We start from the raw sequence: 27,318 nt of genomic DNA on the forward strand, positions 1-27,318 counted from the left end.
AAGAAGAAGTTTTAACTAAGAAATGAACTTTGTGACAATAAAAGCATTCAAAAAATAGTAAATCACACCAACAACTCTTGTAGAACTTTAACGCTTTCGTCTTATTTATTATCAAGACTTCTTCAGAAAGACATGTTTCATAAGTATGAGCAACCATTTTCACTTCCTTTAAATACATTAGTTCTAGCAGGCCATTTAAATTAGCAACAGTTCCTTTCCAGTAGTAAATTGTGAACAACAGGGTGCTGTGTGCATTTTCATTAACATTACAATCGCAGTTATGTAAGGTAAATTGGTCAGACAGTAATAGCCTTGTGGTGCCGTGTGCATACTAAAACGGATTGTGTGCAAAAAGGGATCGTGTGCAAAAAAGGGATTGTGTGCAAAAAGGGATTGTGTGCAAAAGCAAAAAAAAAAAATAATAAAAATATGGGGAACCGGGAAGGATGAGAGTCATGCTGTGATGATTCTAATATAAACACGTGACTTATGAGTCTTTGCCTCCAAAGATAAGTAAAGAAGGGAATGGAGGAAGGTGGAGGAGTCAGGTAGGGAGTCCTACTATGCTTTGGTATCAGAGTGTGTGTGTGTAGAGAAATATGTGGGTATGCCACCTGATGGGGGAGTGGGAGGACTGTGGTGTGGACTTGAGTGGGGGCTGTTAGGAGGACGCCTATGACAAGGAGTGTGGAGCATATGAATAAAAGAGTGTCCCTGAAGACTGTCAGTGCAGATGGTACCACCCATGGGCTGGTTCGGATGGTATCACCCCTTGAATGGCTGCGTGAAAAGTGAGACTGGAGGAGTAGTTGGTGGGGTCAGCGGGGGCTAGCTTGGTGACTGGGAACATGTGTGTAGGGGGTATGGAGGAGTCAAAAGTCAGAGAGGAAACACATTATATTCACTTGCACAGTTGTAAATCCATAAACACATTAAATCCACTTGCACAATTCTTCAAACCCTCTTGCACAGCTCTTCAAACCCCATCACATTTCAATCTCTATACCATTTAAGTGCACATTTAATGTTCAGTGTCTCATTGAGACCTGGATAGACATCAGCTCTCAGTTCTATCTGCCATTTTAATTCCCGGACTTGCAGGAATGTGTCCATGTCCCCTACAAATTCTGTTATTTTTTCCAGCACTGTGAATTTGAATCCTGTGAAGTTTGGGCAAATAGCACTGTGTTTAGCCAAGGCATTCAAACTGTCCTGTTTATGTATTGCTGCAGTGTGTTCTTTAATACGGCTACTCAGCTTCCTGTTCATTTTGCCAATATAGAAATTCCCACAGTGTTCGCAGAAAGCACAGTAGACTACATTTTTTGTGTTGCAGTCATAGTGGTCATGTAGACTGACAGTTCTGTTGCAGTGCGGGAAGGTGATATTGTTGTCTTTTCATATGTGTACACAGGCGACACACTTGCCGCAGTCAGACATTCCAGGTTCTGTCAATACGTCGCTCTGTGGGGATGGGCTTTTATTCCTCTCGAATGCTCCACTAAAAGAAGAGGTTCATTTGAAACAGAAGTTTGGGGATGTCCCAAGTAACTTTGTCAGGCCTTTTTCCTCCTCCCAAGATGTCCCAATTGTTGGTGAGGACCCCTCTGATTCCAAACATATCTGTGGAAATTGGAAGGGGGAAACTTGACACACAGTCCTTTTTGTTCGGTCCATTCTGTGCCCTTGCTGTAAATCCCTTTTCCAGGATTGGTGGGTACCTGGAGTGTCTGTGCTGTATGATCTCTTGGAACAGGTTGTCCACTAGATACTCTGGGTATTTTCTTTCTAAGAACAAGTTTCTGAGGTAAAAACCTTCATTGATGAAAACCTCATCCCTAAAAATGAATCTGGATAACCGGATGAATTGTCCTTTTACAATATTCTTTTTCATGAAATGCTGCTGAACTCTAGATAGTTATTCCGGAAAGTGGGCTTGCGGTAGATGTTGGAGTCAAACTGTCCACTTTCCAGGTCTATAGTGAGGTGGATATCCAGGAATTGAGTGATGGTTCCGATATGTCCTACCGTGAGGGTCAGGAAGTCCAGACTCTGGAAAAGGGTTTCCAGAAAATTGCTCAGAGAAAGTCTGTCCCCCTTCCAGACAAAAAAGATGTCATCAATATAATGCCTGTACATTATGGTGTTGTAGAACCCGGGCAATGATTCAACCTTATCCATTTCCCAGGCACTGAGGACTAAGTTTGCATATGCCGGGGCCATTTTGGACCCCATGGCTACCCCTTTTTGTTGGTGGTAAATCTTCCCGTTGAATTGAAAGAAGTTATTTCTTAATACTGCTTCTGTTAACCTGCATACAGTATTAATCTTAGTCCCGCTTAGGTTGGAGTGCCTGTTCAGGTACTGTCTGGTGAGGGTCAGTCCTTTGGCGTGGGGGATGTTTGTGTAGAGTGCTTCTACATCTAGGGTGACCAGTAAATATTCCCCTCCATCCAGCCTTAGTTTGGAGATGTCATTTAGAAAAGTCCAGGAGTCCTTGGTGTAGTATTTGCTGTTCTGTACAATGAGGTTAAGGATGTGGTCCAAGTATTGTGAAATCTTTTCTGTTTTTGTGCTTCGGTTTGATACCACGTGGTGAAAAGGTGGATTTTCAGGGTTGTTGTGAACCTTGGGATTCCAAAACATTTTCCAAGGCTGAGTGTCATGACCTGCATGAAGTCTTTTTCGTCTTGAGAGATCTCATCCCTGAGGTACAGTTCCAGTAGTAGGTTATCAATTTGTTTAAAGTTTTGTTGTACCTGGTTGATGTTGACCTTTATGTAGAACTGGTTATTCATGAGGGATGCTTCAAGTGTTTGGATATATCTCTCCTGCTCCATCACTACTATCCTGGATCCCTTGTCAGCCTTCATGATTCGTAGGGATTTGTCCTGACTCAGTTCCTTCCAAGCCTGTCTTTCTTCCCTGTTCAGATTGTGCCACTTTGCCGAGGGCTTATCAGGAAGGAGTTTCCTGATATCCCTTTCGCAGGTACTCTCAAAGAGGCTCAGTGTGTTGGAGAGTGCAGGAGTGTACAGGCTCTTCATGGTAAGGGGTCTGTTGTTATCTTCCGAGCTTTCCTCATCTTCTTCCTCTTCATATTGCTGTATATCTAATTTTAGTTGTAACTTTCTCAGGTAGCACTTGAGGTCCAGGATAACATCCGCTGTGTTGGCTCTCTGCGCCGGGATGAAAGAAAAGCCTTTCTTCAGTACCTTATGATGGCTTTCCGAGAAAACTCGTGTGGTGAGGTTAAAGATGTCACCTTCCCCTGCTGGAGACCTGAAGTCAGTGCTGTCAGATGCTGGTATATGTAAATGGGGAGGGTGATCAGGGTGGTCCATCCCAGTAATACTAGTACTGTATCACGCTCCCTCTCCTTCTTCCTCTGTGATTGTTGTTCCCCCTCCTTCCCTCAATATTGTTGGTGTTGTGGTTCCAGTTTCATTCATTACCCCCAGGTCTGAATCTGGTATAAGTCCTGGTTCTGGTTGTGAGTCCTGCTGAAGATAAAAAAAATTCTTGTTGCCACTTGTGTTGTTGGAAGACTGGTCATTCATTGGTGGGGTCTGATAAACCCTTCCTTGATTGATCGCACTGTCCGGTGTCCTGCGGTTTGTATTGTTGTTGTCTTCGTTGTCATGGTGGTCATGTTCACTGGTGTCTGGATCTCTCTGTGTCGGTTGATTCTGGAGAGGCATTTCTGGTCTTGGCTGTCCCATAGTAGAAGTATGTACCATCATCTGGTAACTACTCCCTGCTAGTGGGCTGGATGTGATGAGGAGTCTATCCACCTCTGGTGTGTTGGGTCCATTTGTGGGTTCTTGTAATTCTGTCGTAGGCCTTAGTTCGGTTGTGGACAATGGATTGGTTGTGGGATATCTGTCTGGCCTTCTCCATGTGTCTAAGGAGCGTGTGGGCCTGATCGGGTATGCTTTTCCTTCCTCATATTGTTTAATGTCCCTAAGCAATTTGCCTTTCTTGCATTCAATCAGTGTCGCCACATGCCTAGTAATTTTGTGCAGAACATTGTCCCACATTTCCGCAAAGTCAATAAATGTGGGATCCTGCAGGATGCGTGTTTGCAGATCATCTATTTGAGACTTGTAGGTGGCCATACTCTCAGTATTACTTTGGATGAGTGCTTTGATAGCTGCTAACCCAGAGTCATTATATATTTTGACCAGTTCTTTGTGAAGTTGAGAGTTTGGAGTGATCCTGTTAGGAAATTTGTTACATCTGAGACCCTGTGGGACTATATCCAGCTCTAAACACCTTTCCAGATAGAAGTTGTCATGCTCCAGGTTTTTGTAGGTTTTAATCAGTCTCTCGAGTCTGGTAATCAGAGACCTGGCACTCTGTGAGACCCCTATGTTTTGAAGGTACTCCAGTTGTACTGTTGTATTCTGGACCGGGCAATGGAAGGGATTAATTTCCGTCTGCGTGAGTATCAGGTCAAGAGCCTGTGTGGTCCTTATTTCTGTCCCAGTTCTGTTGTTAATTGTGGCCCTGGGTCCAGAGTGGTCCAGGGGTTCAGTGTGGTCCCTGGTGATCCTTTCATTTGTAGGTGTTAAAGGTCTGCTGTTTAGGTCCTCGAAGAGATCCTGCGCCAAACAAATTCCTTGCGATAATTTTGTGAGAACTGTTGTTGGATCAATTGGTGTCCTGCTCCTGGTTGCTTCTGTCTTCAGTTGGCTACTAGAGCCTGAGTTGGGTGCTATGTTTCCTGCCATACTGTCACGTGGAGTAGAAGACTTACAACTAAAATTAACCACACTCAAAAAAAATTGAACGAAGAGAAGAAATTTTAACTAAGAAATGAACTTTGTGACAATAAAAGCATTCAAAAAATAGTAAATCACAACAACTCTTGTAGAACTTTAGCGCTTTCATCTTATTTATTATCAAGACTTCTTCAGAAAGACATGTTTCATAAGTATGAGCAGCCATTTTCTCTTCCTTTAAATACATTAGTTCTAGCAGGCCATTTAAATTAACAACAGTTCCTTTCCAGTAGTAAAGTGTGAACAAGCAGGGTGCTGTGTGCATTTTCATTAACATTACAATCGCAGTTACATAAGGTAAATCGGTCAGACAGTAATAGCCTTGTGGTGCCGTGTGCATACTAAAAGGGATTGTGTGCAAAAAGGGATCATGTGCAAAAAAGGGATTGTGTGCAAAAAGAAATTGTGTGCAAAAGCAAAAAAAAAAAAAAAAAAAAAAAAATTAAAAATATGGAGGAACCGGGAAGGATGAGAGTCATGCTGTGATGATTCTAATATAAACATGTAACTTATGAGTCTTTGCCTCCAAAGGTAAGTGAAGAAGGGAACGGAGAAAGGTGGAGGAGTCAGGTAGAGAGTCCTACTATGCTTTGGTATCAGTGTGTGTGTAGAGAAATGTGTGGGTATGCCACCTGATGGGGGAGTGGGAGGAATGCAGGGTGGACTTGAGGGGGGGCTGTTAGGGGGCCGCCCATGACAAGGAGTGTGGAGCATATGAATAAAAGAGTGTCCCAGGAGACTGTCAGTGTGGGTGGTACCACCCGTGGGCTGGTTCGGATGGTATCACCCCTTGAATGGCTGCGTGAAAAGAGATACCGGGGGGGTAGTTGGTGGGGTCAGCTTGGGCTAGCTTGGTGACTGGGAGCATGTGTGTAGGGGGTATGGGGGAGTCAAAAGTCAGAGAGAGAGCGAGAGAGAGAGAGAGAGAGAGAGAGAGGAAACACATTATATTCACTTGCACAGTTGTAAATCCATAAACACATTAAATCCAAAATGGTTGCTCATACTTATGAAACATGTCTTACTGAAGAAGTCTTGATAATAAATAAGACGAAAGCACTAAAGTTCTACAAGAGTTGTTGGTGTGATTTACTATTTTTTGAATGCTTTTATTGTCACGAAGTTCATTTCTTAGTATATATATATATATATATATATATATATATATATATATATATATATATATATATACACATATATATAAATATTCACACACACACACACACACACACACACACACACACACACACACACACACACACACACACACACACACACACACACACACACACACACACACACACACACACACACACACACACACATACACACACACACACACACACACACACACGCACATACAGCTACATGTATAAATACATTTCCTGTACTGTTGAATGACTGTGCTGGATGATATGTTTGTGAAAACATCAGAGTTATGTATATCTGATGTGGTTTAGTGGTAAATCACATTTGCTATGGTGTGCAGGGTCCTGGTTTCGAGCCTTGCAGAGGTTGTTTATTTTGTTGCCGGGAAGAACAAGGTCCGTTGGATACAGAAGTGATTAAGACACTTTGAAGCAGCTGTAAGTGGGTTTGGGCGAGTTTGTTTTACTTCTGGTTACAGTTTCTTATACTGATTTTGCTTCTCAGTTGCTTAACCTGTGTAGGCATTGCTTACCCCCACGCAAATAAGCTTAAACCCACATACTGCTGCTTAAAAGTGCTTACTCCTGCTTACCCTCGTGCTATTTTTTTAAAAGAAATGAAAAAGGGTTGATAGGAAACTGGTGAAAAAGAGGTACAAAGAAGGGAAAGACAGTAGGGAAAATAGCTAGGGATGTGCATGATGGGTGTAGGGAAGGTCCATAGCTGACCATTTTTACTACAGCAACAGATGTGCATATACACTAATTTGGAGGTAGATTTGGACACTCATACCCCTGAGAGAGAGTTGAGGACAAAAGTAATATGTTGTGAAGCCAATTAGACCAGATTACATGTGTCCAGTGATCACATGTGCAAAATGGACAGCTATGTATGGGGCGAGATTTTTTTGGGGAACAGATTGCTCTTTTTTTCAGGAGAGAGTGGGATGTTGGGGAGGGATAGTAGGTATATTTGGGGAGGTAGGTTGTGTAGGATAACAGGGGCAGTATATGGGGGGTAAACATCTTCATGGGGAGGGGTGTTTGGAAATCGGAAGCCCATGAGCACTATAGTGGAAACCGTGGGATTGATGTCCTCACCCATGGGCAGTCACCACTGCACCTTGACAGCCCCAAAGGTGGCTGTGCTTGGGGCTGAGTAGGAGGACCAGGCCAAACCTCTAGTTGTGACACATGGCCCTCAAGCTGGCATAGCAGATCTCCAAACTCCCTGCGGAGCTCGCTACGCACTACACTCCGGACCTGGAGATGGGTGACAGTGTCCAATCCACACCCACTCCCCGAGCCCCATCCCCTGAGGCAGTTCCACCTGAAGGCGGTGCAGGAACAGCAGGCGAGGAGGTCCCAGGGTGGGTCCCAGAAGTGCTGGTGCCTGGTGCCATGGCCAGATGAGGTTGGACAGGTGGGTCCACTGGGACCGGCCTTCCCAAACCTGCTATGGTGTTTCAATTTTACAACATATGCGGGTTAGTAATAGTCAACGTATTCCAGGATTAGGTATAACAGCATGCATAGATATTCCCATTAATCCAAAACACCAGATATGGAACAGTTGCATAGCAAACCGAACACATGCATATATGGAACCGGAGTGGCCATTACAACAGCATGCAGGTACATTAATGGCAGCATGCCACCAATGTGGGAGTATTTCAACATGGCACATGCATAGAAACAAATTTAAATATTTATCAATCAATAGGACATATGTCCCAACAATAGATTTAATGGAGCACATACCGATTGAGTTGTGTATTTAGTTTATTGTTGCAGATATGGTGGGGGGAGATGTCAATTAACAATTAGTATATTCCTGTAGTTCTCATTACTTTCATAGTCAGTACTGTGATTTGTACCTTACAGGTATTAGTACACTACCCTATGGCCTTAGTTTGGACAGTGGTATGGATGTAGCCAACTATATACATGAGCTGAGTTTTACCTGCAATATACACCTTTTACCTGTTATACCTGTGGAGGTATTGTTTGTTAATACTACCTAACTATTTCTACACATATTCGCAGATTCCAGGTTGATCTTATGCACATACCTGTCCATCTCTTATTGCATAGTCTCTGGGCATGTCTTGACCACATGCAGGTGAACCGGGACATATTTTGACTATTGCCCTCATAAACCTTTAGTGAGTTGTACAATGACAGGTTTGTTTTCATTGACATTTTCCAGATATGTACGGGCCTGACAGTTATATGACACAAAATGCTGCCTACATGCCAGAGATTAGCACACTGATATGCCAGGGGCACAGGGTAACAGCCGGCAGATATGGGCCATTTAACTGGACAGTCTGGACAATTCTGTACACTTGTGGGGTATGATTCTGCATACAGCTTACTACCATTCCCGGTATTCAAACCATGGCTGTGTCTGCTAAAAATAAAACAGTGTCCATCACAGTTGAGTGTGCTATATAGATATTGCTTTGTATCTCTTCTCTGATTTCTTTCTATAAGTCTCCTGTGGTTTTGCAATCTGACCTTGCAATTAGAACACTCTTATACAGCATTTCCTAGACAGTTTTATTATGTAGCACAGTGTGGGTGACAGTGATGAGTACTACCTTATTATTCAGAGCAACTGCAACACTAACAATGCTATACAATACCAGAGTAAATAGTACCAGTACAGGATATCAATGTTTTATTTTTAGGCACAGTTTTCATATCTGACAGACCTGTGGGGGCAATATTTGTTAGCTCTACCTGAATGTTGCCACACGTATTACCAAATTCCACATTAGTATTATGCAAATGCATCTCACTCTGTTACTGCACACACTCTGGCCACAACTTCACAACATTGGGGTGGAGATGGGTCATACTTGGCTTATTACACCCATAACATTTTGGGGAGTTGCTAGAGTGACAGGTTTGTTCTTATAGATGTCTGACATTCAGTTGTATTTCTTATTTGCTGCCTAAATGTCTGGGATTATCCCACTGATTTGCCAGGAGGACAGAGTGACAGACAATGGGTATGGGCCAATTACCTGGACATTCTTGACATATCGGTACAGTTGTGGGGTATAATTCTGCATACAGCCTACTATCACTCCCAGGATTCGAACCATGGCTATGTGTGCTAAAAATACAACAGTTCACATCTCAGTTGAGTGTGTTATTTGGATTATGTTGTCTATCTTTTCACTGGTTTCTGTCTAATTTCTCTCAGTTGTACTATATGACCTCTTGTGATTACAACAGTCATATACAGACATTCCTACACATTTTATGTTGCACAGTGTGTGTAACAGTGCTTAATACAACAGTACTATTAAGAGATTGCAACTCTGCATTACCATATGATACCAGAGTAAACACATGCAGTCCAGCAGTTAGACCTTTATTGTCAGGCTATTATGCTTTTATTTATGTACAACCTATATGAGACTCTTCCTGCCATATTCTCTGGTGTATGCAGTACATGCCTCAAACAATACAGGTTTTATACAGGTAATTAACTTACTACTACTTTTAGATTTATTTCCTATGACAGTACATGCAAGAGTATTGCTAACCTGCCTCACATCGCAACTGCTGTAATCTACAGGCATGGGCTTCCTGGTTCGCAGCCTGCTCATCTGCCACTGTGAAAGACATAGGAAGAATATTTAGCCATACCTATCCATAATATACATGAGTTGGAAATTATAAAACAGGTAGTGGACTGATACTTACACATGGCTGGGACATCCCCCATCCTCCTAGCCTCTTGGATCCACTGATCCAAGAGATCCCTCTTTCTCTGCTTCAGGTCAGCATATTGATGCCTGACCTGCTGACCAGTTTGAGATATGCCAGTGGCACTGGTGTGGTCACGGGAGAGATGGTCTCAGGCTTCTGCTTTATATAGGGAACCCTGGCACTAGCCCTGCAGCAGTCTCTGGTCATGGTCTTTAACAAGGAGTCTTGCCATGATTCTGGACTCCTGGATACCCCAGCACTGTGCCCCAAAAGCGCACACCCTCTCCCATACCAGTCATAGTGCATACAGGAGGAAGCTGCAACCAGTTATGAGATGTATTTCCACCTGTTGGGTTTAAATAGGGCCGATTTCCCACACTTTGCCATAATTAGACTGTTTTGAAAATGCTAAGCTATGAGCAAACCTTTTTAACTGAGGTTGGCATTGCTTAAAGGGGTATAACAATGGGCAAACTGATTTACCTGGCCTACACATTGCTTACACCTAGTAAGCTGGACTGTGCAGTGCTTAGCATTACTTAATTTTTAATTTGCATACTATTTGCATTTTTGACATTGATGTATTATTCATTACCTGTTATATATGTGTTTGGTATCCATGATTCATATGTACGTACACTGTATGGGGTCCTTGTGTTTATTAGGGGATTTCAACATTTTATTACAATGACACCTCACATCTGGACTTAATGCAGTACTCCAGTTCACATATTTATGTTATGTAGTAGGTTATACAACATAAAACTGTATATAGATTCCTTTCACATGTTAAGTTTGATTTTCCTGTAGTGAGGATCTGTTTGGTGATACCTCATCTTATGTACTGCTGTGAAGGCTTAGTGGTTAACTACTGTAACTATAGTGGACAGGGTCCTGGGTTCAAGCCCTGCAAGGGCTGTCTATTTTGTTTCTGGCCAGAACAGCAGCTGTTGCATACAGAGTGATTAAGGCACTTTTAAGCAATTGCAAACGGGTTTGCTCGGGTTTGCGTGAAGGTAAACAATGCTAACCTCCGGTTAAATATGCTTACAGAGAGTTAGCTTCAGTATTGCTTAACCTGTATGCGCATTGTTTACTCCCATGCAAACAGACTTAAACTCGCTTACTACTGCTTAAATATGCTTACTCCTACTTAATAGTGCTTAGTCCCGCTTACCCCCACACTAATTTAGACAGAAATGCAAAATGGTTCTTGGGAAGGTGGTGGATTTGGATACTCCATGGATTTATCATTCATTACACATTATACCTTTGATTTGTATCCCTGATACATGTGCACATATACTGTATGTGGCACTTGTGTTTATCTGTGGATTTTACAACATTATGACAATGACACCTCACATCTGCATTTAATGTAGTACTCCAGTTCACAAATCTATGTTATTTAGTAGGTTATGCAACAAAAAATATTGTTCGTAAAGTGATTTGACATGGAAAATGGAATGTACTGGAGTGAGACTCGAACCGGGAATGACCGCTTGTAAGGCGAATGCTCTGCCCACTACACTTTTGCAGTACTGCTTCATTTGCATATTTCTTGATATTTATCCTCTTGAGCCATTTAAGCTGCAGTATACGTAGCTAAGCAATAGACAAACCCGCACACCTATGGTTAAATTTTATCTGTTTGATAAAAAAAATTAGCTTGTTTATATTTTATATTTTAACTATTACTCTTACAAACTTGGGGAGATGTTGCTGGGGGTATGCGGACACCTATGAGTGGTCTCACACATTCTTATTGCTAAACTGCTGTTCTGGATTGCAGGGGCGTGCATATTCTGAGAGCTCTGCTCTTAGACACACCCCCTGCACTCGTACATGCTCCATGTCTGTTTAGGAGCTCAGGCAGCACGCCTTAATATGCCTGGCAGACTGCCATGCTGCTCCTAAATGTCTGCTTCCGTGCAGGACTAAGCTAGTCCTGCACATAAGAATAGTGAATCCGGGGGATAGTGATCCTCTTCTAAACCTTAAAGTTATAACAGTATTTCACTATCATAACTTATTGGCAAGACATGCATGTAAAATTGCATTAATGCTACAATACTGTAGGAAAAATGAACATTTTGGTAGACTGAACATTTATTCAAATAAAAACTTAAAAGCCTTACCCTAAATGCACCAAAACACACTAGAAGAGAATGGAAATTACATAGACTGATTAGCTGAAAGCTGGCACAGCTAATTATATTGTGGAGGTGGGGATCCAGAGTGAGGGGCAAGTAGAGAGAAAACAATGAAATATGTGAGAAGCAGTCAGGGGTGATCAAGAGGAGGAACTAGTGAGATCAGTGGGAGAGGTAAACAGAAAAGTAATGCATCATTTAACAAGAATAGTAGAAGACAGAGAGGCTTGTAAAACTATGTCTAGACCAAGCAAACAGCATGCAAGAAAAAGATCAGGGTGGTAAGAAAGATATAAGGAGTGGCACAGTGTCAATCAGTGCGTGATTGAGAGATTGGGGGTTAAGTGAGATAAAGGAAGTGCATCAATGGATTGCAATAAGAGAGTTCCATCTTAAATAGAGTGACCTATGCATCTACATAATAGAAATATGGAGAAAGAAAGGAATATGGTGAAAGGAAGATAATCAGGGGTAGCTGCATATAAATACTGGACAAATATGTGAAAAGAACAGACTGTGAGAGGGTAGGGAAATATGGTGAAGGGAAGGAATCTTAACAGAATGAATAGGATCAGCCCACTCCTTACTTCCTGAAAAACAATCAGTGAGAGGCATAAGCAGTCCAGTGGAACTTTGTGGTGGAGTAGATGGCCCTAACAGTCTATGTAGCAAAACCCAGAAGGTCTTATTATTTTAGTAACAAAGACCAGGACAGAAGGCCCTGGTATATTATTGATTGAAAGCATGTCTATGCCTAAAAAGGCAGCAACTTAGAGAAAGGTGGGTTAGTTCCCCATATGTGAAACATGGATAATTCTTTAACTTTCCCAAAGGGGTTAAGACCCTCTCCAAGATTAATAGTAAACATTAACTTCTATACCTCAAAATTCTATCTTCAGCTGAGTAGAGAGGTCAACAGAAGCCCTGCACTTATTTAAGAATGCTCAGGCAGCAGAAGTATCCAGGTCTTCTGAAAGTTTGACTGAACCAACTCAGTTTCTTTGTGCAGTTCACTTTCTTGAACTATTATTTAAGTCACTGTGCACTGCTTAAGAATGCTTAGGCTGCAAGGAAAGAGTCCAGGCCTTTGGCTAATTTCACTGAATCCACCATGGTTCCTTGTGGGGTGGACTTACTTGTACTGGTAGTTAAGTCATCGCTGTCTACCGTAAGTGCATCAACGCACAGTGGAATTAAGTAGAAGCTGTTTTAGCATCAATTACATCATGGTGAAACTTGCAAATATTCCTGAGGCATAGCATGCTGTGAGCTATCGACCAGTTCCTGATAATCTGCATGGACAGAAAAACGTGAAATGATTTCTTAGCGTGTTTGGCACATGTTTAAAGCTAGAATGTTAAGAATATATTAATTTGGATATGGAAGCATAGGCAATCACATAAGGCATCAAATTATTTTACTTATTACCCAAGTAATATAATGCCATCTTTGCTGCTATGGTTATTGCTGGCAATATTATGAAAAATATAGTTACTGTTTTCCCACTGGGCAGTAAACTAAAAATGGAATGACTGATGGTAAGCCTCAAGAAAAAAAAATCTACCTTGTTCCCTTTCAGTGTTAGGATAGGCTCCAACTTCTCAGAACCCTGAATTTAATGCTAATGCAATCATTCTATTTTTTCTGTGAATTTCTATGTCATGCTAACCACTACAATTGCTCCATAAGAAAGGAGTCCATATGCCAACTTAAGTCAGGGCTATCCTTGATGACATTTAACAATGAAGGATACTGTGTGATAGAAAAACTAGTATTGTCTTATGGGTCAAAAAAACTCAGAATGAAACTACTGCTAGAAGCGTCACTTCTGAGACGAAGAACATGGACTGGAGAGCTATATGGGGTGTTGCTATAGATCCAGTTATTTATTCATCAGTCCTGTTTCAGAAAGGCCTTTTCTCTTTCTCTGTCATAAACAAGTGAAATAAAACTCGTGCAACAATGACAATGAAAAAGTAATTTAACATGACATACTGACAGAAGTTTCTTTCTCTGTCTCTGTCAGCATGCACTAGTAAACTACTGTATTGTATTGTATAACAAACTATTTATATCCTCTTTGCAAGATAACAAAAGTGGCTTGATGCTTGCTTGATGTTCTATTTATGAATATAACCACCATGCTAAGAAAGCAAGCTTAAAGGGGTCAGATATTAACAGGTGTTTTGTTAGTGAAGACAGATGAACAACTCCTTGATGACATAATTCAGTAGGCTAGCACACCCCATGATGCCAAATAATAGGATGAAAAAAGAAGCTAAAATGAATCCAAGAGGGTAGTCTTCCCAGTGTTTGATAAGGTGTTTTAGGATCACAGCAAACAGGGTATAGAGGTAGGAATCACACAGGTATGCACATTACACTCACTGTAAAAGAGAAAGTATGCCTAGTGAATATTCAGACGTCTTTGCATTGTTAGTCAAGGATGATGCAAATGCAGAAGTTATGGAACTTATGGCAACATATGGGATACCATGCTAGTGGCTTTCACATACTCCTGAATGCTAATTATAGAAAGGTAGCCTGCTTGCATCCTGTGCTACCAGTTCATCTGTAGGAATATCTAGTAATAAGTTTGAAACAGGTTGGCTGGCCTATGATCAAAAGTTTAGTGCTTTTAAGGCAGTGAACAATGTAAGCTTGGACATTAGGCATGCTAATAAATCTCTAGCCACCATGACATGGCTGCAGAAGTGAAAAGTACAGAGTGGAGTCACAGGGGGCACAAGTAAGACCAGGAAACAAACACTTCTGGAATTTTAAAATGAGTATGTAGAGGAATGAATTGCCCTACAATGCTGAGTTTTCAATGTATGGTCAAACACAAGGAAATAAAGGAAAGAAGACCTAGAGGAACATTTTGCCTTTAACGTCTAGACAAGATGGGGTGGAGGGATCAATGGTTTAGTACCAGACTGGCACATAGATTAGGATAGGGTTAGTGCCACCTTTTGCAAGTGATCAGAGAAGATCCATTGATGTGATGTTTAGGATTATGTAAAAGCTAGTGATGGAGACTGACATGAAATTCTGTGTTGTGAGCTCTTCAGAAAATCATGTCACAAAAATTGGAAAGGCAACGACCTGCAAGGTAAAACTCCCCCATCAAACTAAATAAGCAGCCCAGGGGGCTAATTAGGCCTACCAAAGCCAATTTTGAGGTAAAAGTAGCCTCCTGAGGTAAGGACAATCACAAGGCATTCTTCAGCAATGTTCACATCCTCAAGTGCAATACACAACAATGTACCAAACTAATTGTAAATGGATCCACTTATACTGAGACAGAAGATACAGAATAATGGATGATAAATGCAACTCAAATTTCACACCAGTTTCACCTCACAACACCCCTCAAGAAATGCCCACAAACATATGTTTCCAAACTATCACTAAGGAGTAAGTCATAAATGCACTTTCCAAGGCCTAAAACACTTCTTCGATGAGACCTGATAATATCCCAGGATGCCTCCTTAATAGTATGGATTATGAACTGTCAGGCTCACTAGAATCGCTATTTAGCCATAGCCTCTAAATAGGCTTTGTATCAAATGAATGGAGGACTGAAACAGTTATCCCTTTGCACAAGGTTGAGTCATCCATAGGCCCATGAAACTATACAACCATAAGTCTGACTAGTCTAATATGTAAAGCCATGGAAATAATAATTACTGATTGGACAAATAATGACTTGCAAAATCTTCAAACATCAAAATCAACACAGTTTCATTTCATCAAGGGCAGATCATGCCTACTCAACCTGATGCACATCTACAAGAAGGTCACCAAAGCAATGGATGGAGGTAAAATTGTGCATATGTCCTACCTTGACATGACCAAAGCATTTGACACATTGGTCCACTAGGGCATTGTAGACAAGCTCACTAAATTAGGTATAAATCCATATATCACCCAGCTGGCATACAGAGAGGACCTAATAAGTTAATATATGGGAAACTACCTCCATTAAAAGGTCAGTCACTAGTGTAATACCTCAGGGCTCAGTACTGGGGCCATTCCTTTTTGGCATCTACTTATCTGAAGTCAAGACTAACGTCAAGGACCTCTGGCTGACCAAGTTCACAAATGATTGCAAACTAGGTGAAGCAATAGAATCCCCGTATGACATAAATACCCATCAGGAAGATTTGACACAGACTAATAACTTGTGTTAGAGACTCAGTCAAAAACATGAAATGTATTATAGTATCTTTGGTAAGACAGCCATTCCTGGAAATTATTACATTGATAATACACTCCAATGAGTAGACCCAGTGGTCAGGGATTTGGGAACACATGTCAACAGTAAATTGGCCTTTGACCATCATGTGTTTATTGTATTAAGAAAATCATTCTAAGCTGCATAACCTGCAAGCAAGAGTGAGCATCTAGGTTCAAGGATTTCATTGTTCCATTATACTCAGCCCACCTTAGACCAGTCATAGAGTACAATGCCCCCATTGGTATGTGCCTGACCAAACACATGCAACAATTGGAGTGTCCATAGAGGTTTCCCAGAAAAACAATAGATGATGTACAAAACAAGTCAGATGCAGAATGCCTCAAAGCCTTATCCTTATAGTCAGTCATCTACAGGCTGCTGAGAGGCGATCTATGCCTGGCTTACAAAGCATCCTCTGATGCAGTCTTAACAGACATGTTGCATGTATGGAAAACAATTGTCATCAGAAACACCTGATCTAGGGATCTAAACCTCATCTGGAACATAAAAAAACACATGCTGGAGGGACAGTATTTGGCTTAAAGACTACCCACTGTCTAGAAGAGGTAGCCCATCCATGTGAAACAGAGTTCTTCCTTGTACATATTGAAAGTCAACTTGGGTAAGTGGCTGGGTAATTATAAATTTAACCCTGGTCTGGAACCTATGTCTGTAAAAGACAAAGAAAGCTTGGAGATGCTGGCCAAGTTATATATACACTGCACACAAACCTGAGGGAATAAAACCTGTCCAACACTTCTGGGAATATGACTAGTCTGATAAAGGCCCTTTAAGGTTGTTAGCATGCTACTCTCCTGTGATCCTGTGACTAGTCAAACTTGTAGAGTAGTGCACATGAAAGTAAATCAAAGGGCGTACATACAGGGGTTCTTATTGTTGTAAAGGCACCAGTTAGTTAAATAAAGAGTACCATATGTCCCAGCCTCCTTCTTTAGAAGGAATACAAATAGCACTTTATTTATTTATTTATTTATTTACTTCCCCCTATTTACAGGAAAAGGTTTGATTGGGCAAAACCCCTTTTCAGTGGAGGACTAGGGAGAAAAGCTCTAACACAAAATACAAGTGCAGATTAACAGTAATATTGAATTAGTATCCAACTGGTATGTATCCAACTGAGGTAAGAAAAAATTGCTAATTTGTGTTTCTGATGAATGGATTTAATAAGAGTTATAAGATATAGGTTCATGGGTTCATAAGTTCACAAGTAGGTACTAGGCTATCTGCCCGAAGGCATTTACAAGCCTAGCTGGAATGTGTTAGCTTTCGCCGCCCCCTTAGGTTAGTTCACTGTGCCCCAGTCCAGCAGAGCCATTGAAGTGATCCCTGGGGTAAACTTTCTGTTTCCCATCCACTCATCAAGGTTTCTCTTGAAGAGGGTTAGCGGGGAGCTCTGCCTAATATAGATTGGAATCTAGTTCCAGAGCATGGGAAGTCTCTGGGACAGGAATCTATCCCTCCAGCATGTCCTATTTATTGTTGTGGTGAGGTTTAGATCCCTAGAGCATGTGGCTCGAGGGGATATGGTTTTCTTTAGGTGGAGCATGTCCATCAATTCTGGGTTGGACCTGGCCTTGTATGTCAGGCAGAGATCACTTCTGAGAAGGCAGTATGCAACCGAGTACAGCTGCAGTTTCTTCAGTCGAGCTGCATAGGGCATCTGCTTGAGGCCAGTGATCCTCTTGGTGAGGTACTTCTGTGGTCTTTCCAGTTGTTGCAGGTGTCTTGTAAGGTACATCCCAAATGGGGCATTGTACTCTATGATGGGTCTGATGAGTGATGAGTAGAGGGGCCCAATGACCTCTTTCGATCTGGATGGAAACCCTTTTGTGATAAGGTGGGCCACATAGAAGGATTTTCTAACCACTTTGGCAATGTGATTATCAAAGGAGAGGTTACTATCTACTTGGGTCCCCAGATCCCTTATTAGGTCTTCCATATTTAGGGGGCTACCACCTATATGGTAGTTTGTGGGTACTTTGTTTTTTCCAAAGGGGATAACTATGCACTTTTTGGCATTTATCTTGAGGCCATGGTTTTGACACCAGGTATCTGTCTCAGTGAGACCCTTCTGGAGGATGTCTGTGTCAGGTGGAGAGTCAATTATAGGCCCTAGTTTGCATTCATCTGTAAACTTGGACAGCCGTAGTCCTCCTGTGCTTGCCTGTACCTCTGAGATGTATATGCTGTACAGGAGGGGTCCTAGGACTGAGCCCTGGTGAACGCCACTTATAACTGGTTTAGAGTCAGACCTAGGTCCCGCAACTCTTACCATGTGGGTTCTGTCCATGAGCCAGTTGGCAACCAATCTCATGACGTAGGGGTTTATGTTCAGGCTGGTGAGCTTGTCTATAATAACTAAGTGGGGAAGGTGTCAAAGGCCTTTGTCAGGTCTAGGTAGGCTGTGTGGACCACCTTTCCCTCATCTATAGCCTTGGTAACTGTCTCAAAGAAGTCCACCAGGTTTAGGAGGCATGATCTGCCCTTAGCAAAGCCGAACTTGGTAAGGTCCAGTGTTTGGAGGTTCCCAATGTTTCTGTTAATGAGATCCATGATGGTGCACTCCATAGCTTTGCAGACCAAGCTAGTCAGGCTTATAGGGCGATAGTCCTGGGGTCTGTTGTGGCTCCACCTTTGTGGAGTGGAATAAACATTGCTGTGCACCACTCTGTGGGCATGTAGCCTGTGGAGAGGCTGAGTTTAAACAGTGTGTTTAAGTGAGGGTTTAGTTCATTTTGAGCTCATGTAGGACACAGCCTGGGACACCGTCTGGTCCCATTGATGCTGTGTTTTCGGCTTTGGAGAGGGCTGTTTTAACCTGAGTGTCTGTGATTTCAGGGGCACTACATTCTTCTGGTATAATTATGGGCCCTTTTGGGGGTGAGAGGGGGGTGAAGTTTGCACTGAACCTGTCTACCAGGATGTTGGCTATATCAGTTGGGTCAGTGTATTTTGTGCCATTCTGCACTAACTCTGAGCAGATCTGAGAATTGCCACTTAGATTCTTGACATAGCTAAAGAATGCCTTGTGGTCATCTTTGGAGTCCATGGCAATTTTTCTTTCAAAGCTAGCCTTGGATGATTTTATGAGGGAACATAGTTTCTTGCTGATACTGATCAGGGATGTCTTCCCTTCTTGGGATTTTACTCTTTTCTGTACTAGTTTCCTCCTTTTATTGTATAGCTTGTTTATGGCAGGGGTCCACCAGACTGGTTTCCTTTTCTTGGAGGAGTGAGTCTTGGTTTTGTTTGGGATAGCATGATCCATACATTCTTGTAGGTGCCCGTAGATGGCATTAGTAAAGGATTTTGCAACATGGACAGCATTATCCTTTAGCATGGGGACTTTGAAACTTCCCACCTCAGTCTTAAGTAACGTGAAGTTTGCTTCTGAAAAGTTTTTCACGGTAGTTTCTTTGACCGAGGGTGGTGGAGGAATGTGGATATCCAGAGTGATTAGTTTATGGTCATATCTAACCAGCAAGGGGTTGACCTCCTGTGTGGAACACCGGTCGCCCATGTTGGTGATGACCAGGTCCAATATGTTGTCACCTCTGGTGGGGGTGTTGACCAGTTGATCCAGGGCATTTGAGTTTGTAAATTCTAGGAAATGTTGGGCAAGGGAGTTTGTACTTGAGTAGTTCTCCCAGTTAATGTTTGGGCAATTGAAATCACACAATATCAGGGTGTTTGGTAGGACCTTTATGTTTCCTAGTGTTTCCAGGAGTGCAGAGTGGGGGTCCTGGGACATGGTGGGTGATCTGCAGCAAGCTATAATTTGAATAGCAGTTTTGCCTGTTGTTAGTTGCATGTGGATGATCTCTGAAGCATCGTGCTGTGCCACTAAACTGGTGGTGTGGGTATCCTTGATGAATATGGATACTCCCCCGCCTTTTGTATTTCGGTCCGGGTTTTGTGGCCAAAATGTATGGTATGAGTTGCAGCCTCATAGTGCTGGGGTGCTCTCTGGAGCCTTAAACCAGGTTTCTGTTACTGCACATATATCGATTTTCTCCATACTGAGGAGTGCCTCGAGTGCATGCATTTTGAGGTTTAGACTTCTGGCATTGAGTAGCATTACTCGTGCTATTTATGGTGGTGGGTTTGTCTTTTGAGCCTTGCTTAAAAAGAGGAACTATGGGGGTGGCAAGAGCCTTGACCAGTATTCAAAAGCCTAAGGGTGACAGGTGCAAGCCGTCTCTAGCAAAGCAGCGTGGCTTGTCGAGCATGTCATCCCAGGCTGACAGACACTGGATCCCCTTTGAATGACACCAGAAGCTTAGCCAATTGTTGAAATTTATCATTTTTTCTCTATACCGTGATATAATTCTTGGTGAGGGCAGGATGCTACTCAGGGTCAGGCTCATATCGGCCTGAGCTATGTGAGCCGAGAGCTCCTCCATTTCTCTTTTCATGTAGTCCAGGGAGGTATGGCTAAGGTCATTCACACCAACATGGACAATGACAGAGTCATGTTTGTACTTGTTCTGGAGTGACCTGAGTGCTTGTGTTATGTGGCAGATCCTGGCACACAAAAGGCAGCTAACAGGAACCTGCTCCTTGTTCAGCTTAGTGAGTGGGACTTCAGTGTGTCTGACTATAGAGTCACCTATTACTAGTGTGTTGGGTATGTTATTTTGTCTTAAGGGCTGTGATTGCGTGGCACACTGGTTTTGTGAAGTATGTGTTTCATGGTTTGTGTTTGGGGGGTGGAGGTTGCTTGGATGTTTGCTTTGGAGGTCTCTGTTGTTTTTGTAGATTTTTATTTAGAGCCTCCGAGTATGTTTTTCTGTATTTATGTGTGTTTTTTGCCGGTGCTGGTTTCATAGGTCTATGTGAAACTGGTGGTGTGATGCAAGTAATTCCCTTCTCCTCTTGACTGCCTGGTCCAGTCTTGGGTTGAGAGAGCTTAGCCTTCAGTTTGGCTGTATAATTGCATCTCTCGCAATTGAGATGGAAGTATTAGGTAAAGGGGAAGTAGATGGTATTTAGAAAGATTTAGGTAAAAAGGTAAGAAATAACTGAGATGGGATGGAGGTATGAGATGGAGAACATAACCACACTAAAGGGATATTTGTGAATTAATATTTATGGAAATTGTGGGATTATTTGTGAATGTCTTTGGGTGATGTATAGAAAAGATGAGGAAAGGAGTGTTAGAGATGAGGTGAAAGATCACTCAGGTGAAAATGTGCAGTGAAAATTTCAGTTGGTGAGAAGGTGATATTTTAGTTGTGACTTGAATTTTTGATGGTTTGTAATTCCCGTATAAATAATAAAAGGGATTAACAGAGTTTGGCTACTTGGGAAGAATACAGGGCATCACTGTTTAGCTACAGGAGAAATTGAAACTAGCGAGAAATTTGTTAGAGGATGCAATGAATCAAGAAAGTGGGTATTATGGCATGAGTGAAGATAGAAATGGATATGTGGGAAAATTAAGAATTTAATCAACTTGTTTAGTTGATAGATTTTATGGAGATTAGGGAGTTCGAGTCAGTTTAGCTGTATGAGAGCTTTGCAGTGATGGGTGCATGAGGATAAGCTGAATGCAAATTTGTCTATTTTATTATAGATTTGTTCTTGTACAGAGAGTTGAAAGGCTGAAAAGCTTGAAAGTTGGTGAAAGTAGAGATAGTGTAGAGGAGGATGTGTAGAAATAAAGTAGTTGCACTATGTTCTCTGGTGGATTTAGTGAGTTCAGTAGAACAAGCCCTGATTTTGATTTTTTGGACATGAATGTCAAATTTCATGTTTTGATCTATGCTTATTCCTAGCAGATTAGTGTGATTAACTTGTTCAATGGAGGTCACATTTGAAGAGGTGAATATTAAGAGTGTTGGTGGGATTTGGGGCTGAATAGCATCAGTTTAGTTTTTTTGTGGGAAAGAAAAAGGTTGGAGTCATTAAATCTGGATTCTACAGAAGAGAAGGGTTTCTGACTTTGCAATTGACGTTTTTGTATGGATCTGATAGAGCAGATAATGCTGGTGTCGTCTGCATACTGAATAATGGTAGAGTTACTAGACTGAAAAGGAAGATCACTGATACAAATGTTGAATAGGAGGATAAGACCCAATATAAAACTCCTGGAGGAGTAAACAGAGAGGGGGTAGAATGTAAGAACTTAACACTTTAAATTCTGTTGGAGAGATATGAGTAAAACCATAATAGAGATTAATTTATTTGAGAGACCTAGATATGAAAGGCTTTGAAGAAGATTATGATAAGGGGCTGCGTCAAAAGCCTTACAGAGACAGGCAAAAAACATAGATACCAATGAGTTTTTATTTCTGTGCAAGCCAACTGTATGCGAAACATATAAAACAGCTGTATCATTACTGTTGGAAGATTGAAAGCCATGCTGTGTTGGGGATAGAAAACTGTTAAAGTATAAGCAGTGCAGGAATTGGGCTGGTTTACATTTTCCAAAATCCTGGGTAATAGATGATAGTGATAAGCTTGATGTTATTTGTTTCTATAGAAGATATACGTTTGCGGAGTGGAAGGATATAAGATTGTTTTCAGAAATGGAGAAGTGACATCTTTCTGTGGCTGCATTGATGAGGAGATGTATGGGGTAGGCAAAGGCATCATGTGCAACTTTAAGGTAACTGGGGAGAGATGGTCATGAACTAGAGTGGTTGGCTAGATCTGTACATATCTTGGAGGCAGGAAGTGGGTTAAGGAATGATTTTGGGGAGTGGTAAGTTGCTGAATTTTAAGAGGAATAGGAGAAGGGTCAGGTTTAGATAAGCAGGTGACAAAGTTGATAAAGTGGGACTTGATTGCACTGGCAGTATGGTATGCTAATTGATTGTAATGTGGGTGGGCTGGGATGGTTTGCCAGGTGTAAGAAGTTAAGATAGAGCAGATCAGATGTTTTAGGTGACCTACAGTGGAGATTTTTGTGGATAGTGAAGCAGTTTTCTTTGTCAAAAACAACTGAGTTTTGGTGATATTTCTGAGAGGCTAATAGGTTTGGAGAAAAGAAAGGGATTTGTTGGTTTTCTATGAAATCAAGGCTTTACTATGCTGCTCCATGTGTTGTTTGGTGGAGGAAGAAAGTCATGGATCAGGGATGGACTTGTCTGTTTTCAACCTGAGTGGGGCTAGTGCACTTAGAATGCTTAGAGAAGTGTGGTTGAAATGAATACAATATCAGTTAGTGGGAGAGTTTTTAGAATATTCCAGTTGTACAGATGCAAAGTTTCATAGAACTGCTCTCTGTTTAACTGTGCGTAGTTTCTTACGTAGCTGAATTTTATAAATTTAGCTGTTAGAGGGTGACTGTGAAGGGTGAAGGTGGCATGGTGGTCACTTGTAAAGTCAGACAAAATTAGGCAATATTATTGAGGTTGTTTGTTAGAATTCAGTCTATGATGGTTTTTGGTGCATGAGGATTTGTTAAATCTGGTAGGGGCATTTATGACTTGAGGAAAATTAGAGAGATAGCAGAATCTAGGAGAGATATTTGGTAGAATAGGTGAAAAGCATGGGTTACAAGTGGCCAATTTAATATCTGTATCTCCACAGTTGATGGTTTTACAGAGAATTTTTGAGGAACTAAGGAAATTATATCCTTGGTGACTGGAATCCTGCTAATCTGGCTGGGTGGTATTCAGAGAGCAGAGGGTCACTTGTCATAGGCCATGTTATTAATATGGGTCAGGTTCTATGTCTCCATCTTTCTGCCCAGACTTCCTACTTAACCCCATGACATTCTCATTTTGCAGAATCCACTAATTATACTGCCCAAGCTGGTTTTGTTAACACCCTAGCTCAGCTGATGAAAGTGAGTTAGATGTGCATCCAAAAAACAGCCACAGCCACTCCCACAGGTAGGGCTTAGAGAGTTATGTCTGTATCGCCCTACATACAGAACACCCATGGGTAGATTGTGTGGCTCAGAGAGTTGTGTCTGTATCCCCTACATGCAGGCACCACATTTATACACCTTGCCTACAAACAGGCATGATGTCTGACAGAGATCCTGCCCAGTAGAAAGGACTGCCTTCTAAATTTACCTATATGCTTGATCCAGTAACCATCTTTGAAACTCTAGCCTCTGCCAACGTCTCACAGTAACAATCTAGACATACCCACAAGCCATGTCATTTCCCCCTAAAGAGAGGTAAACAAGTAAAGCCTCTTTGTGACCACTTTCCCCCCAAACTCTAGACATTCCCAAACTGCTATTCAAAATCAAGTGACATAGGTCATTGTCAGAACTTCATTCATCTATGTCATGGAGAGGGCTGAAAATATATCACTGATGAGATTATGAGAATATTTTAACATTTCATCAGCATTAGACATATTTTTTAAATAATTTAGTTTGTGAACTGTTACTAGATCAAGCTTCTTTCTCAGCAGTCTTCCATAGTTTTATTACTTTGGGGACTGGAAAACAAATACATCAGTGGTGACTGGAACTGAATATGAATTCTCATCCACAAATGACAAGACTTCTAGTGACAGTCCTGGTTGTCTTCAATAAACATCTTTCAAGATGCACATCTCAATGTAAATCTCTCTAGATACTTTTGCATACCTAAAAGTACTTCACCATCTGATGTTTTCATGATAAATGACCTTGGTTGCCCATACTTCTGTAAAATCACTGAATCAGGTATTTTTTATTACAGCTGATCTTCTGAACTCTCACTTTGTATCTGTCATTCACATGAAAAAGAGCACCAATTTGTCTTTTATAGCAGAACATTTTGCTTGATTGATTTTGATTCTGTCTTTTGAAAATAATTTGAATTTTCAATAGACAGTAATGAAATAAATGTAGCAATTTGCTATTTTAATCTATGTCCCACTAATAAAAGATAAAGCAAAAGGCCAACACTTAGCTGTGGAGTACTTCTATACTCCAGTAATACTATATGACAGTCACAATTGCTGCTCTGCATCTTCTTCAAAAACTTTACAATTTTAACAGTTCTTTCACCTTGATGATTTCACTTTGCATAGCAGGGAATAGGAACAACACATAGGAAATAGTATTTCTCTTAATAATTGTTCATATTAGTTTTAGCATTCTACAGGCCATTATTTGACATAAAGACATCTGGAGAGTATCATATCTTTAGTACTGAGTTATGAGTACACTAGTTATACCTTTACTTCTAGGATGCCTCGATTTCATGACTTCTGGAACTTGGAGTAGTAATCTACACATACCATATGCATGACCACTTGATAGTGAACTAGATTATACCAGCCTTACACCATGGTCATACTGGCTCGGAATAGGGCATTGCCACTGCTTTTGGTTTCTTACTCTCAATTGAATTAAATGAAACACAAATTTGAATTACTTATTCTATCTACTTGGACATTCCTAGATAAAAAAAAAACACATCGCATGCCCTTTCTTTATACTTGAATATTCCCGTATGGTACCTATACCTTCTTTTTTCCTACCAGTATTTCTTTCCTGAACAGATTAGGAAATATTAGTTTGTCTGCATTGAACAACGGTTGGCCATGCATACAGCAAAAAGGAAATATCTGTTTCCCTGAACTGAACAGCTGGCCATGCATACAGCATATCTATGATTTAAAAGACAAATTAGGCTAAATTTCTTTCTAAATGTCACATTTTATTCTGGCCACATTTTCAGAACAACAGCATTTACTACTCTCATCACCAGATCTTCATTCTTTAAGCTAAGTTTTGCAATGGATAACTATAGTATGATTAGGTTAACTTTCAATTCACCTTCATGTTAATCATTCTTCTCCTGTTAAGTATCAAAAATTCAGCATACCTACTTATATGCATCTAAATACCTGGCTAACAATTAACTCTCACATCTTATAAATGTAAAAAATAACAGCATTCTTGGAACCTTTGTGGTATATTAAGCAACAACTGCATAAATATGCTCCATTTTGGCTTATGGGGAGCTCTGTAAAATCTTCTTCTCCATAAATATACTCATGGAACTTTTTCCAGACATAAAATAGTGCATGCAGTTCATTTTCAGAGTGAACATATCGTTTTATGCAAGCAGCAAATGCTTTTGAACAATAGACAGCTACTATCTTTATTTATTTATTTATTCATTCTTACAAAACCAGACAATCGTATTTGACTGAAATCGGCTTGTAACATAACTGGCTTCTTAACATAAAAATACTTCAGTGAAGGTACTCTGGACTCAACTCTTTGAAAATTCAAAATGATTTCTTTGCTTCTTACTCTGTACAATGACATGCCGCATCTTGTTCTAGTAATTTTCAGAATCACACACATGCATCAGATATGCACAAAATAAACTCTGAAAAACTACTGTTCATGCTGCAAAAATTACTAAATGTGCATATTCTGGTTGAAGTAGTTATGAAATATCTCTGATTATTTCATCATTAGGTTCCAAAACTTCTAATGTTAAAAACTGATCTATATATATCAGCTCTGTAACTTTGATTATACACTTCATCTCAATCAGCCTGAGATTGTACTGTCTCTGTCTTTTCATGATCTGCATAAGATTAGCCTCTTGTCTTATTTTTCTCTGGTTACAACCAAAGCCAGTATATCATCAACCATCTATGCAGTAACTGTCTGAAACACTTAAGGCGCTTAAAAAAACACAAATGGAAGCCTCAGGAATCTTTCTAAAACATTTTAAATATACAGAGCTTAGAACTTTCATCAGTTTCTTTAGTTCATTATTTTATTTGACGTGCCAGAAATAAATTCTCTGTAGTATTTGGTGTGGACAAAGTTAATTCTTTATAGGTTTGTTATGGTCTTGTGGCTCTATACAAAATTATGTATTTTTTTATTTTATTATTTTATTTTTATGGAACATACTGCCAAGCCTGGCACTGTGTTAAAGAAAACTGATTCCTTAGTAGTAACACAATGGGTCAGATTCCATTAATTTCACAAAATCCAGCAGATTGCACAAATTTCCAATCAAGAATTGTGGCTAACCAAGTAATATGCAAATATGCCCCAGTCTACTGAGAATACCTCAGCTCAGTGTAGATGTAACCAGCAATATCAGTGAAACCACAATCAGTCATGTCAAAGCCGTATTCCAGGAAAATTCATTCATAAAGTAAGAGATGTATGTGCTTTAACAATGCACATATGTGGAAGGTACACAAGCCCAATGGAACTTTTAGGTGGAAAGTACCAAATGAGGACAAATGTGCATTAGTAGTTATATGCAAAATGTGCCAAATATTAGAAAAACAATTAGGGATATTGTCACAATATG

Source organism: Protopterus annectens, chromosome 3.part0 (genome assembly GCF_019279795.1).
Source record: "Protopterus annectens isolate FY-2018-M chromosome 3.part0, PAN1.0, whole genome shotgun sequence".
Lineage (NCBI taxonomy): Eukaryota > Metazoa > Chordata > Ceratodontiformes > Protopteridae > Protopterus > Protopterus annectens.